A 16702-nucleotide genomic window follows, 5' to 3' on the forward strand; every position below is an offset into this window, starting at 1 on the left:
AAAGCGCCAAAATTTTTTGTTAAGGATTATTTATTTTTGGGTGTGGTATTTACCCCCCCAAAATTGTGTGGAGGGGGTTAATACCCTCTCCTAAATGGTTGGGAGTGCCTACGGCACCCAAAAAGGAAGGGGTAAATTTTACATGGGGGGGGGGGTGAAATAAAAATAATTTTGGGGGTGCCCCCAAATTCGTTTGCGGGGGGTAATCACAACTTTATTCCCCCCCCCTTGGACGTCCTTGGGTATCTATTTAATTTAAAGCGTTGGAGGTTGTATAATGTATAAGCCATTTGAACCTCTGTGCACAATATAATTGTAGTCACAGTTTTCTCTTTTAAAAGTTTTTTTTCAAAGAGATAGTTGCATGATGGCATATGCCGAATTTTACTTGAAGTAGTGAACCTTTACAGTTTTTTTTTCTCAAATATGTTAAATAGTGGTTAGCCGCGAAGATAAACAAAAGAAAAAACAACTTTTATCAGGCAGATTTTGTTTTACGTCTAATTTGTGTTCAGAAAATGATTGCAAGCATAATTTTGAATTATAATAAATATCAAACAATTAGTCTAAATTGGTCGTTAAACTGATTTTTTGAAAACAAGACAGGCATATAATATAAATTAACTTTTACTAACGGTTTTTTTTTACACGAAAAAAATTACGTGGACAGATTTACAATATGATGATAATTCCCGCCAGAATCTTTATTCAGAGATGGGTTCTTCAAAGATGCCGCGTTTTTTCGACAATTTTTTAGACATTGATTGATTGAACACAGAGTATTTCAACACAGAGTATACAACATAAGAATTCAAAATGATACAACTTAAATCCATTTTGCGCTGCATATTTATTAATGCATCTTTTTAGAGCTGTGTTAGACATTATACAAATGGCTAAAATAATAATTTAAAATTTTGAATTCTCAAGTTGAATACTCTGTTAAAATCGTACGGGGCATTGATCTTCGAGATGGAATAAGGTTTTTAACAGAGTATACAAATTTAGAATTCAAAATTTCAAAATTATTATTTTCGCCATTTGTATTATGTCTAATACAGATCTAAAAGGATGCATTAATAAATATGCAGCGAAAATGGATTTAAGTTGTATTAGACATTATACAAATGGCTAAAATAATAAATTTAAAATTTTGGATTCTTATGTTGTATACTCTGTGTATCGTCTTCGTTCAATCAAGCAATGTCTAAAAAATTTACGAAAAAACGCGGCATCTTTTAAGAACCCATCTCAGTATTATCCCCCTTTACAGAAACATTTCCTAGCTCATCTTCTGATTATAATTAGGAGGAGCCTTGATGAGCATCAGAATTATGTAAATGGTCGGAGATTTAGTTGCGCTTTAATTTTAGTTAATATAACTATTGTTTATGATTTAGGTTTATATTAGAATCAACGTTAGTCAGTAACTAACATTCACAGTGAACAGAGAGAAATCCATTGTACAGATCTACTTTATATTATAAGGTATTTATTGTTTTTATGTTCTTTACTACAGAAAATAGTTAGGTTAAGAATTGTTATCTTATGTTGAACGTTGAACATACAGTTATTTAACCCCTGCCCCCATCTGTTCATTTACTATTCTGATCTATATGAAACTCTGCAATGTTAAACTATTTTCAAAAATTGAAAAAAATATATCCCGGTTTTTTTAACAATTTAACTGTGAATTTCTCGGCTGCTATTCAAGTTAGACTGTTTGTTGATTTTTTGTTTGTAAAGATTCCCTATTCCAATAAGCATCAAATATTTAATTTACATGGTCTGTTTATAATGCTCTGAGTTATTCTAAATTTCTAGAAGATAAATTCATTGTGGATTCTGCTGTCAATTTCCATAAATTTCAATCAGTAATTTTAATCTACAGAAGGGGTAATTTTGTGCATCATCATAGGGTACATTAATTTATTGGCCATTGTCTTTTATAGATATTGTCATTAATGTTTTTCTTCTGTAATTTTTTTTCCAGTTCTATGTGAATGTATTATTTATATTTACTGCCTTTAATCATAGACGTTTCAGGTTACCACCCTATCTCATACACGTCCTGGGATGGGGGTAAAGGGGTGCTTACCCCAAACTTTAAAATCCCTCATTTTACTCCCTTGCCTCAAATATTAAATTCCAACTTTGCCCATTTATCATTAATTTAGAACAATTAAAGTAGGAGGAGTTGCTAAATATTATAAAAATACCTATTTATAAAAAAAATCTGTACACAAAAATAAATGCTCAATGTGAAAAAAGATTTCTTTAAAATAGTGAATTGACTGCCCATAAAAGGGTTCATACTGGCGAGAAACCATACTCATGTGATCAATGTGAAAAGAAACTTTTCTCAAATTGGTCATTTGAGACATCACAAAATAATCCATTCTGGTGATAAACCATTCTTATGTGATCAATGTGAAAAGACCTTTACATCTGGTAGTGAATTGACTAAACACAAAAGGATCCATACTGGTGAGAAGCCATACTCATGTAAACTTTGTATCAAACATTATACCTTTAGTTCAGGGTTATCAAGGCATAAAAAATCGCCTGAACATTTAGAAATGATGAAAAGCTGTAGTAATACAGTTCCAACTTCTGTATCTATTAGATTAATTAAATGTGAAGAAGTTTATATCAAGGAAAAAATTAAAGGAGAAGAAATATTTGATGAAGATCCTCTCTCTATCCAGATGAGAGCTGACAATATTGAAGAAAATATTAAACAAGAAATAGAAGATCCTCTTTCTTGTCAACAGAATTATGATGAAGATAGAATTGATACTATTGATATTGTTCATCATAAAATATAAACCTTTAATTGTCATTAGATACAAATGTTTATTTAGAGAGACAGGATTAATGCTCAATTCAAGTAAAAATCTAAATCTTTTTTTCACATTAAAAATCTCCATTTTATCTTTATTTGTTGCAATTTTTAATTCATTTATAAATAGGTAGCTATCCTGTTTATTCCAATTAATATGCGAATATTAAATTTTTTTATGGTGTGTCTAAATTCTAAATATACTTACTTTTCACTTGGTTTTACAGGATCTCCACATTAATCCTGTCTTCATTTAATTTGAATTACTACTTGCTGTTTAAATGATTTTTTTTACATGATTGATATTATTGTTTTCCGGTATAAAGAAAATCATTAATTTGTTTATTCATCTTGTAGTGTAAATAAAATAATTGTCTAATGTAAATATATTAATTTCAGATTATTTTATAACAAATAAAAATGCAAAGCGTATAGATATCAACAAGAAACAAGTTTTCTACTAATTTTGTTAACAAAAACACAGGTTATTACTAAATATTTCTATAATAAGAGTCATTCAGTCTGTACTTCCGTCCGTCCGTCTGTACTTATGTCCGTAATGGTAAACTCTTTAATTTAGACATGTTAGAGTTGTTCTAATTTTGCATTATGATATCTATAACAGTTAGGTAAGATTTAGGAAGCATAGTAACTATATAATCGTTATTGTAGCAATTACATTATTGTAAGCTAGGCATCTTTATAACAAAATCCAAACAATTAAATATATCCTATACTGTATCCTGTATTTAAGCAATATTGCAACTAATTTATGTTCAATTTTATTTATAAATACTTACATAATTATGTTCTGACACTCAGCAAAAGATATTACACGTTTGTCCTATCTTTTGAATTTAGAGCTTTGCTTTTATAGATGTTATCATCCTTATTTTATTACTAGAGGTTGTATCCTAATATTGAGGGTAATATCTCTTAGGTAGAGTAACAACTCTTTTAACCTTCCTAATAGTTTAAAAGCGATTTTTTGTTTAACTTCCCCAATTATTGTTGCTGTTTATGAGATCTTTGTCTATAATAATATTTAGCTAATTAAGAGGCTGTAAGCCTTGCAGATATAAATGCTTGTCAAGGACATCCAAGCTTTTTTTAAGAGGGGGTAATTTAAAATTGGTTGGGGTAAATGGCGCATAAAAAAGTTTTATACCTAGGGTAAACTGAAGGGGGGGAGGGGTTACAACCCGCATTTTTAAAGGGAAATTGTAACTTATTTTTAAAAACCGAGGGTTTTTAACCATGGTAAGAAGCGCTTGCAAATTTTTGTTATGGGTTTCAAAGGGTTTAGTTGGAGATGTTGGGGGGGGGGGGGTTAAATCTAATATAATTCCAAACATTAAACAGAGCTTTTTGGGGGGGGAGGGGGGTTGGGTGGGGGGAGTTTCACTCCTTAAATAACTTACCTATATTATCCATTCAATTTAGATGATAATTTTTCTTGTCACTTTTATTAATCCAAATCTATTCAAGTTTTTCAATTATCTAAACAATACTTTGCCGCTAGAATCTTTATTTAAAAAATAACACCCCACACCTTTTAACAAAAATAGATTTGCTTGTCTAGTTTCTTATTAGGTATTTGTGGGAGGAGTCCGCGTTGAGCATCATAATTAAGTAAATGGGCGGAGATTTGGTTGAGCTTTATTTTGAAAAACAAGGAGTTAAATATTGTTAATATCATTAATATCTTTTTCTTTCATGGCTCGGGGAGTTTTAAATAAGAAAACAAATATTTCACAGCTGTGAACAATTTAACCCTTGGTTGGGTATACCTATGTATTTCTAAAGTGTTTGATTTTTAGTATGCAAAGCTAAGTACTCTATAATTCCAGTTTTCTAACGTCTTTTTGTCCATCTGCCTGTGTGAAAGTTTCCCTAAATATTACTGTATAACTATTTACCATTATTTTTGTTTGATGTCTGGTACATTTGTATGTTACAACCTTTTAATAATAACTTATATTTCCATCTTAGTTTTACAAAATTATTTACATTATTTTGTAGAACTTATCTAACAAATCTACAGATTTAGAATATGATAATAATTCCCGCCAGAATTTATTTATTATAATCCCCCTTCACTGAAACACTTCCTAACTCAGCTTCTGATTATAAGTAGGAGGAGTGTATGTTGAGCAGAATTAGGTAAATGGGCGGAGATTTAGTTTTGCTTTAATTTTAATTAATGTAACTAATTTTTACAATTTAGGTTGATAATTGTATCACCGTCAGTCAGTAACTAACATTCACAGAGAACAGAGAGAAATCCATTATACAGATCTACTTTATGTTATAAGGTATTTATATATTTTTGTGCTTTACTTCATTACTCCGGACCCATTCTCTTGTGCTATTTAATGCTGATGGTTTAAAGCGAACTTTTCTATAATTAAGGTCGGTCCGTCCGTACCTCTGTCCGGAATGGTAAGCTCTTTTTATTATTTTAGTCATGTTAGAATTGTCTTTTCTATTTCAAACTCTATATCACATGATTCGTTGGTCTGTCTGTACTGCTCTGTTTCAAAATTTTATAAGAAATATGTCCCCAAAGTTTCACAATAACGTTTTCATAATCGTTTGCTTAACAACTTTGGGGACACTAGTGAATTTTCATTGGTTGATTCATTAAGTTAAGTGTTCAATCGTTTAAAACACTAATTTTAATCTACAGAAGGGGTAATTTTGTGCATCATCATAGGGAATTTATATATCAATTTATTGGCCATTGTCTTATCCCTTCAGATCCCTGGATATTTCTGTTTGTCTGATTTATTTGAGCTTGGCTTTTATAGATATTGTCATCAATGTTTTTCTTAGGTATATAATAACAATTTATTTCCAGCTCCATAATTTTTTAATAATAAACTAAAACTGGGGAGAGGGAGGGGGGGGAATAGTTGGGTTATAAAACCATATCAGCCTCTGTACACAAATATAAATGCTGTAATTCCATGTTTGTCAGCTTCTCTTTTATAGATATTGTCATCCTTGTTTTTTACTTTCTTCTACAATTTTAAAGCGATGCTTTTTTACATTGCATTGTCTGTACGTCTGTAACAGTAGCTCTTCATGTCAGAATTGTCATGTCGATTTCTTTTACAATAAGTATAGGGTCTGTAAAATTGTCCATTAAAAAATATTTAGCTTTATTGACAACAACTTTTATTTGTATTGCTTGTCTGTTTTTTCTTGCTTTGCTTCGATGGAAGTTGTTATCCTAGTTTCAGTTTTAACCTTAATGTTGTTTATTTGAAAAGATTGGAAAAACTACTTTTTATGTTTTTATTAATAAAAGTTATATTTTAGGAAATTGAGAGATTATATACCAGCATGAATGCCTGTGATATTTGTAAAAAGAATTTTACACAGAAATCTCACTTGGTTGTTCATAAGAGGGTACATACTGGCGAGAAACCATATTCCTGTGATCAATGTGAAAAGACCTTTGCAACTAGTGGTAACTTGACTGTTCATAAAAGAATTCATACAGGTGAGAAGCCATACATATGTGATCAATGTGAAAAGACATATTCTCGAATAAGTCATTTGACTGTACACAAAAGGATCCATACAGGTGAAAAACCATACTCATGTGATCAATGTGAGAAAACATTTTCTCATAACGAACACAAAAGAATTCATACTGGCGAGAAGCCATACTCTTGTGATCAATGTGAAAAGACATTTTCTCAGAATGGTGATTTGACTAAACATAAAAGACTTCATACAGGAGAGAAACCATACTCATGTGGTCAATGTGGAAAAACATTTGCACAGAAAGATTTTTTGACCCGCCATGAACGGTTTCATACTGGTGAGAAACCATACTCATGTGATCAATGTGGATTGTCTTTCGCCAATAAGGGTTGTTTAACTAACCACAAAAAAGTTCATACTGGTGAGAAGCCATACTCATGTAATCTTTGTGACAAACATTATATCTCTAGTTCAGATTTAGCAAATCATAATAAATCCACTGGACATTTAGAAATGATGAAAAGCTGTAATAAAACAGTTCAACCTTCTGTATCTATTAGTTTCATAAAATGTGAAGAAGTTGATGTTAAAGAAGAAATTAAAGAAGAAGAAATATTTGATGAAGATCCTCTCTCTATCCAGATGAGAGCTGACAATATTGATGAAAATATTAAAGAAGAAATAGACGATCCTCTTTTTTGTGAATTGAATTGTGATTAAGATAGAATTGATACTATTGATATTGTTCATCATAAAATAGAAATATAAACATTTAATTGTTATAGGATACAAATGTTTATTTAGAAAGAAGGATTAATGCTCAATTCAAATAAAAATCCAAATTTTTTTTTCATCTTAAAAATCTGCATTTTATATTTATTTGTTTCAATAGGTATTTTATTCATTTTTCAACACCTAAAGCTATTTTGTTTATTTTAATTGATATGTGAATATTTAATTTTTCTTCGTTGTTTCTAAATTCTAAATATATTTACTTTACACTTGGTTTTACAGGATCTCCACATTAAATCTGTCTCCATTTTATTTCATTAGCAACTTGGTGTTTAAATGACTTTTTTTACGTTAATGATATTATTGTTGTTCAGTATAAAGACAAATTATTGATTTGTTAATTTATCTTGTAATGTAAATAAAATAATTGTCTAATGTAAATATATTATATTCAGATTAATTTATAACAAAATAAGAATGCACAAAGTATAGATATCAATAAGAAAGAAGTTTTCTACTAATTTTGTTTACAAACACACAGGTTATTCTTTTTTAATAATCCTGACATTCGTATATTGGTACGTCTGTTCCAATGTTTAAGTAAGTTAACCCTCTTAGAGCCCTCCCCCCCCCCCCCGATCTGTAAGGGTTAACAAAAAACTTTTATCTTTGAGTAGGTATAGTAAGGTTAGAAGAATGGTTCTTTTAGTTTAAAAATAGTCTAAGTGAGCCGGTCATTCATATGTCGGTATGTCCATCTTGTACACTACGACCTTCTGAATTCTGCCATTTGTATGTCCATCAGTCTGTCTAATAGGTATACGGTATGTGCAAAGTATATATTATTGTCTGTCAGTCTGTAATCTTTAAAATAAACTTTGAATTGGTGAAACAGCAATGTTACAACATAAATTGAAATCTGTACATTTTAAAAACCTATTTCATATAATAATAATTTGCCGCCAGAATTTTTTTGAAGTGAGAGGAGTCTGCGTTGAGTATCATGTTTAAGTAAATAGGCGGAGATTACTCTATGTTAAATAAAACAAGAGTTTATAGTTTAGGTTGATTATAGAATATAGAATCATTGTCAGTCAGAAAATAACTTTCACAGTGAACAGAGAGAAATCCGCAGAGGCATAAACTCATGAAAGGTAATTTAATATCTTATATTTTATGTGCAAAGCAAATCTATAACATTTTTGTCCTTTGCATTGGTCTATACGTACACAATAATAAGATTACATTTGTTTTGTTTAATCCTCTATAATACATTATTCTGATATAATAACAAATTAACATATACATTTTAAAACCTACTCATGTAATAATGAATGATAAACAATAATTTGCCGCCAGAATTTTTATTTACATCACACCCTTTAACAAAACTATCTACTTGTCCAGTTTCTGATTAAAAGTGGGAGGAGTCCGTCTGGAATATCATATTTGAGCAAATGGGCGGAGATTTTGTGCAGTTTTATTTTAATAAAACATGAGTTAACTATTGTTTATGATTTAGGTTGATAATTTAATCATTGTCAGTCATCAACTAACATTCACAGTAAACAGAGAGAAATCCATTATACAGATCTACTTTAAATTATAAGGTATTTTTATATTTTTTTGCTTTATGTCATTACTCCAGACTCATTCTCTTGTGCTATTCAATGCTGATGTTTAAAAGCGAAGCTTTTCTATAAGTAAGGTTGGTCCGTCCATACCTCTTTAGTCATGTTAGAATTGTCTTTTCTATTTCAAACTTAGTATGGTGATTCCTGTAGTAATTAGGTACGTCCTGGGATGGGGATAAAGGGGCGTGGCGTTATCCTCTTAGGAATTTTGTTCAATTTTATACCCCCCCCCCCCCCCACTAAATGACTGTGTTAAAATAGGCTAGGTTAGGTTATATGGCTATGGGGAGGGGTATAAAATTGTCAAATTTTGAGAAAAATTTCCTAAGAGGCTAATACCAGGGGCGTTTACCTTAAACTTTGAAATGCCTCATTTTACTCCTCTGCCTAAAACATTAAATTATAACTCCGCCAATTTATCATTGTTTTAGAACAATTACAGTAGGAGGAGTTGCTAAATATTATAAAAAATAATTATAAATAATAAAATCTGGGGAGAGGGGGGGGGGTGGTTGGGTTATGTAACCCAAAGATGGGGGAGGGTAATAAAACCATTTTAACCTCTGTACACAATATAATTGCTGTCATTCCTTGTTTGTCAGATTCGCTTTTATAAATGTTGTCATCCTTGTATATTACTTTCTTTCTACAATTTTCAAAGCGAAGGTTTCTTATATTTGTCTGTACATTTATAATAGTAGCTCTTATAGTAAATTGTTCTGATGATGCCTTCAACAATAAGTAATGTATCTGTAAAATTGTTAAATAAAGGTCTTTATACAGTTAAAAAATATTTAGCTTTGTTGACAACAACTTGGATATAGCTTTTATTTGGCCGTCGGCGTCAGTTTTTTCTTGCTTTGCTTCTATGGAAGTTGTCATTCTTGTTTAATTTTGTATTTTGTGTTTTAATTAACAAAAATAATATTTTAGGAGATTGAGAGAGAATATAGCAGCATGAATACCTGTGATATTTGCAATAAGAATTTTAAACATAAATCTAACTTGGTGGTTCATGGGAGGGTACATACGGGTGAGAGACCATTCTCATGTGATCAATGTGAAAAGACATTTATAACTAGTAGTCAATTGACTAATCACAAAAGATTCCATACAGGAGAGAAACCTTTCTCATGTGATCAATGTGAAAAGACATTTACATCAGGTAGTGATTTGACTAGACATAAAAGAATTCATACAGAAGAGAAGCCATACTCATGTGATCAATGTGAAAAAGCATATGCACGGCAAGATGAATTGACCCGTCATAAAAGGATCCATACAGGTGAGAAACCATACTCATGTAAACTTTGTGACAAGCATTATGTCTCTAGTTCAGATTTATCAAGACATAAAACATCTCCTGGACATTTAGAAATGATGAAAAGCTGTATTAATACAGTTCCAACTTCTGTATCTATTAGTTTAATTAAATGTGAAGAAGTTTATATCAAGGAAGAAATTAAAGAAGAAGAAATATTTGATGAAGATCCTCTCTCTATCCAGATGAGAGCTGACAATATTGAAGAAAATATTAAACATTAAAGAGAAGATCCTCTTTCTTGAGAACAGAAGTATGATGAAGATATAATTGTTACTATTGATATTGTTCATCATAAAATATAAATATAAACATTTAATTATCATAGGATACAAATGTTTATTTAAAGAGACAGGATTAATGCCAATTGCTCAGTTCAAATAAAAATCTAAATCTCATTTTAACTGTTAAAAAGCAATTTAATTTGTTACATTTTTTTTCCTTTATAAAAGGCTATACATAGAAAGTAGTTTAATCCTATCTGTATTTTGCTTACATCTTACTTTTGTAAATGATTTATTTTACTTTAATTTTCTGTGAATAATTTTGATTTAAGCATAATGACAATCATTAATTTATTGGTTTCTGTGTGATTATTATTGGTTTCTGTGTGAATAGAATTTTTATCAAATGTAAATATATTATTTTCAGATAAATAGTTAAAATACTTAAAAATGCCCCAAGTATAGATAACAATGTTATAAAGAAAACAAGTTTCCTATCAATATTGTTTCTAAATGCACAGGTTATTTATTTTTATCCATACATAAGGCTTCACATTATTCTCTGGATTACTAGGATTTACATGGCTGGTTCTAGAAATATGATTCCTCCGGGAGAGCCAGTACCGCTGGTACGTCCAGCGATGTCTCTTTTTCCTTATTCTTGTTCACGATTATTCATTGTTAAAAAGTTGTATGAGATTTAGAAATTTTAATCATAGACAATTAAACCCTTTAATCTCGGTGTAGAGGGGAAAAGACATAGACGAGATAGAAATTTGGTAGAAGAAAAGACAAGAGTTCTATACCTTATTGTTTTTCTAAGCCGTAAGCCACCTTGCCAACTTCAAGGCTTGGTGTATCTATGACCCCCTCTTAAACCACCTAGTCTAGTGCTCCCTTTCGAGCAGCAAAGTATGGGGGAATGGACTTAAAAGGCCATATCGTACAAAAGACCTAATCCTTCAAAACGCCTAAATGAAATATAGAATAAATTCAAGGATTACAGCATCCATAAATCTGGAGGCCCTAACCCTGCGGGGCTACTTAACATTATTTAATTTAACTTAATCATGTAGGTAGGATATATTAGGTATTTATTTATTCTATGTTTTTTTATAAAGATAAAAAATAATTACCCGCTAGAATAAGTTTCTGATTGGGTATTAGTGGGAGGAGTTCGCATTAAGCATCATAACAATTAGATGGGCGGAGATTTGGTTAAGTTTTATTTTTAAAAATAAGTTAAATATTGTTTATATTTTAGGTTGATAATTGTATTAATGTCAGTCAGCAACTAACTTTCACAGTGAACAGAGAGAATTACAATATACAGTACTTTTTATTATGAGGTATTTATCGTTTTTGTGCTCTACGTCATTACTCCAGATATGTTATTTGATTTATTAACTATTTTAATATTACCTTGACTCCCCGTCTGAAATGTTTTAAAGGGTTTATGGGGTATCCACTACCCTTAATTTTGCCATAACATCCCCCCTACAGCTCCCTTCTGCACGCCTCTAAATTAGTAATTTATATTCTCATTACTCCTGATAGAAGTTAATCATTAATATCTTTTTCTTCCATAGCTCGGAGAGTTTTAAGAAAAAAATATTTCACAGGATATACCTATGTGTTTCTAAAGTGTTTGATTTTTAGTATGCAAAGCTAGGTACTCTATAATTTCAGTTTTCTAGTGCTTTTTGTCCATTGTGGTAACCTGTGCACACCTTTGTATTCTTTCTTATTAATTGTTGTTGAAAGAATGGAATGTATTAATTGTCTTGCATCATCGGTATGTTTATCATGGTGACAATTCATGCATGGAAAGCTAGAGAGCTATCTATACATGAGAGTGTCAACATCTATAAATATAGCTAGATGCTTTGTCTTTGGTTAGTTCTGTTTTGTCTCTGATGTTGTAGCCTTGTGCGCGGTATCAGTTGGACATTGGAGCTCTATTCAAAGCAGGTTAGCTTACAAATGTTTAGTTGTCTAGTCTTATTAATATTAGTAGCAAAGCTACACTACAAGTATTACTAGTCTGCAGTCATAGACCGTGGGGCGAATCTTCTCACCATCTGTCTGTGTGAAAGTTTCACTAAATATTACTGTATAACTATATACCATTATTTTTGTTTGATGTCTGGTACATTTACAGATTGACCCTCGAAAAAGTGTTTTTTAGCATCTGCAGCCCTTATTTCTCAATGAATTATTAAAAAATGTATGTATATGTCCTTGTTCTCTATAGATTTCCACATAAGTAGATATAAAAATATTTTTTTTACCTCCATTAACACCAAAGATTTTTAGAGCTAAAGTTTAGAGTTTTAGAGCTTATGACGAATCTAACGGCATGCGCAACATTTTTCTACTATTAACACAATCCACGTAACTTGAATTTTAAAGATGTGTGTATTTTTTGCACACCCTTTAAAACCGTAAATCTTCGAAAAAAAGGCCTTTGAAAAAACCGGTTTTTAGGGCATAACTTGTTGAAATAATCATTTTTAAATATTTGAAGCATAAATGTCCCAGAATAGGTTTTCCAAATATATAAAGAATTCTACATAATTGTTTTATTTTCTATGCATAATTAAGCTTTTAAAAAAAATTTATTTCTCTTGAATGACCCTGTATGAAAATATTATAAGGAACACTACTTTAAGTACCACAACTCATTAGATAGGATCAGATAGGTAGGAACCCCTTCTTGTATTTAACCTCACAAACCACATTTCTGAGGTATTATTATCCGTATAGACATCCCTCAAACCTCCTTCTCTAAATTATGGTTAGTAGACTATAGTTTTCATTAAGTTTTATCCTTTTGGCTAGCTTAAGGTCCATGTTTTTCACAAATAAATGCATGCACATAAATAACTTTAATAAACTTTGTGTGCTTAATGTATTAGATAATAACCACAAGGTCCACAACTAAGGACTAAAAACTTCAGCTACAAGGTGAACCCAGCTATACCAAGTTCTAAATCCAACTGAACTCCCAATCCATATTTTGCAAAGTATTTTGCAATAGCAGCTATGTGCCTGGCTATCTCTCAGAGCTAGCCATGCATATCCTTGTTGCTTTCATAGCTGTATATTTTGCTTAGTAAGAGTAAAGTCCCTCTTAAACCCATACTACTCATGAATATGTTGCCTCACATGAGCTCATCTTTATTACCTCGATTACCTTCCCTGTCTGTAAAAAGATTATAAAAATGATAGTCTTAAAATTATTATTTTAAACTGTGCACAAGTATTACATTCAATGTTATTTATTCTAGGTGCAAGAACAATTAAGTATTTATCATGAACATGTGTCTTATCTGTAGCAAAGAATTCTCTAAAAAGAGTGATTTGACAAAACACGCGAGAATTCATACAGGTGAATATTATATATACAAATGTGATTTATGTGAAAAATCATTTACAGAGAGAAGTAATTGTTTAAAACACAGAATGATCAATGAAGTTGAAAGAAAATTCAAATATGATACATGTGAAAAATCTTTCTCACAACAAAGTAGTTTAATTAATCACAAGAGTATCCATACAGGAGAGAAGCCATACTCTTGTGATACATGTAAAAAGACTTTTGCACAACAGATTGCATTGAATATTCATAAGAGGATCCATACAGGAGAAAAGCCATACTCATGTGAATTATGCCAAAAATATTATAACCGCAGTTCCAACTTAAAAAGACATAAAAAATCAGCTGAACATCTAAAGAAGTTAGAATCTACTAAGAATACAGTTCAACCTTCTGCTTCTACAAGTTTGGTTGATTGTGGCAAAGCTGATATTGAACTAGAAATAAAAAAAGAAGAAACTCTAGATGAAGATCCTCTCTCTATCAACATAGAGGCTGAGAATGTTGAAGAAACTATAAAACAGGAAATAGAAGAAAGTCAGGATAAAGATTCTCTTTCTTGTAAACAGAATCCTGATGAGGATGTAGTCAACAATTTTGACATTGTGGAACATAAAATTAAATATGATTAGCTCTATGATTTTATCAAAAATAGATTTTGATATAATGATCCATCTTCAGTAAATTAAAATGTTGTAGGTAAATAAATAAGCATAAATTACTTACCTTATAAGTTATTATTTCCTTTGTTAGATAAATAAGAACTTTTTCTATTCTATTTATTTTCTTGCTCATTTTTAATTGGTTGAATAAGGATTTTAAAGTTATCTCTCTGTGTAAACTTATAATTCTTGTTTGTTTTCTGTACATATCATTTTATTTCTTGATTTTTTTTATTTCTTCAGAACTCAAATATGAAATTTGATTACATGGAATAATAAATATTACAAATAAAAACAGGTATTTGGATACTCCATATTATTAAGTTAGGCATCAAAATTGAGGCCTTAGGTTATTAGAGATAAAAGATTGCTCTAAGGATGTGTTTAGGATATAAACTTGTATAAAGTAGTAAGTTGTATGTTTGTGTGTCTGTTAAGCTCTTTTGAAGGGCTGAAAGTTTATTTAAACTGTTAATAAGTGATTTTTCAGGAACTTTTATGAATAAAGAACATAACTTTTCAGTGTGACTAAGAACAGGTTCTAAATTAATAGGATATAAAGAAATTGGTTTCCGATATCGTACATATAATTGTACATTTTTTATCCACGGAAAGCTTTTTATAATATGATGCGAGGTATAACTATTCACACATTTAAAATATCAATCAATCATAGCCTTTCATATATTTGAAAAACTCGATAAGTGGGTGTTTTAACTCTCCCCTCCCCAAAATCCAAATTTGTTTAGGCATTCTAGGAGGTATTTGTTTCTGTAAATTAAAGGACAGTCATCTTTTTTCATGAAAACTAATCGTGTTAATTTAGTTATTAAGAAGTTGACAAGGTTGTTAAGCTATTCATTTCAGAATTTTTAAATTAAACTTGTTTTATTTCCAGGCGCAAGAACAATAAAGCATACATCATGAACAAGGAATTCTCTATTAAGTTTAATTTAACAAGACATATTAAAATTCATACAGGAGAGAAGCTATTCAAATGTGATACATGTGAAAAGGCTTTCTCACAACAAGGTCATTTAATTGTCCATGAGAGGATCCATACCGAAGAGAAGCAATACTCTTGTGATACATGTTAAAAGACTTTCTTACAGCAATGTGAATTAACTGTCCATAAGAGGATCCATACAGGAGAGTAGCCATTCAAATGTGAACCATGTGATATAGCTTTCCTTACAAGAAGAGAGTTAACTATCCACATTCCACAAGAGGAACCATACAGGAGAGTAGCCATTCAAATGTGAACCATGTGATATAGCTTTCCTTACAAGAAGAGAGTTAACTATCCAAAAGAGGAACCATACAGGAGAGAAACCATACTCTTGTGATACAAGTAAAAAAAATCTTTTTGTAGAAATGATGAGTTAAAAGTACATATGAGGATCCATACAGGAGAAAGGCCATACTCCTGTGAATTATGCCAGAAATTTTTTTCCTTTAGTTCAACCTTGACAAATCATAAAAAATCAGCTAACCATCTTCTAAGAATACAGTTCCACCTTCTGCTTTTACCAGTTTTGTTGATTGTGGTGAAGCTGTTAAACTATATTATCCAAAAATAGAATGTCATTTGATAAGAAAGATTATTTTTCAAAAAAAATATATTGCTCTATATGAAAGTATATTACTAACTTTCTTTGGGCTCCCATTTTTAAAAGAATACCATTTTACATAAGTATTTCAAGGGATAGTAAATAATGAACTTATATTCAGTTATATCTCTTTATAGACTTGTGCTACTTATGAAATAATAATTTTTTATATTTTCAGACAAAAAATAATGAAATAAGATTTGAATCTGAAGTCAACATAAAGAGAAACAAACCACGCATAGTCTCACTTCAGAAAATTAAAGTAAGTTAGTTTTTAACAAGTACAAGGATAATTTTGTCCATAACATTGAATAAAACAATATTTGGAATATTGGTGGACACACCCAACATATAGAGTAGCTATACTAAATAAGATATGGATGTAATGAGGAGAGTTTTGATAGAGTACATCTGGAATACTTTTACCTACAAACTGACGGACACACCCTACATATAGAGTAGTTATTCTAATTAAGATATAGATGAAAGGAGATAGATTGTAAAAAAATACATCTGGAATACTTGTATCTACGTATTGATAGACGCATGGACACATCATAGATATAGTGTAGGTGTTATACTAAAGTCATAATGGAATTATTGATAATGTACTAACACAAATAATTATTCTTTGAAATTCTCCACGTCTTTTTTTAACTCAGGTGCAAGAACAAATAAAAATTTATCATGAACAAGTGTCATATCTGCAGCAAGGAATTCTCTACAAAGGGTAATTTAACAAGACATATGAGAATTCATCTTGTGATATATGTGAAAAGATATTTACAGACTTTAGCACCTTA

At 30.5% G+C, this 16702-nt stretch overlaps 2 long non-coding RNA genes across 2 annotated transcripts; both read left to right on the forward strand.

The window, feature by feature from the left end:
- Positions 1-5068: 5068 nt before the first annotated feature.
- On the forward strand, positions 5069-7525 carry LOC145312303 (uncharacterized). The gene is made up of 2 exons (XR_013876994.1): positions 5069-5157; positions 6167-7525. It is a non-coding gene; the product is annotated as an uncharacterized LOC145312303 (long non-coding RNA).
- LOC145312299 (uncharacterized) lies at positions 7523-10559 on the forward strand. Its single transcript, XR_013876990.1, has 4 exons — positions 7523-7610; positions 8129-8223; positions 8592-8679; positions 9637-10559. It is a non-coding gene; the product is annotated as an uncharacterized LOC145312299 (long non-coding RNA).
- The last annotated feature ends 6143 nt before the right edge of the window (positions 10560-16702 follow it).

This window comes from Acartia tonsa, chromosome 2 (assembly GCF_053477335.1).
Source record: "Acartia tonsa isolate MP-2025a chromosome 2, ASM5347733v1, whole genome shotgun sequence".
Lineage (NCBI taxonomy): Eukaryota > Metazoa > Arthropoda > Copepoda > Calanoida > Acartiidae > Acartia > Acartia tonsa.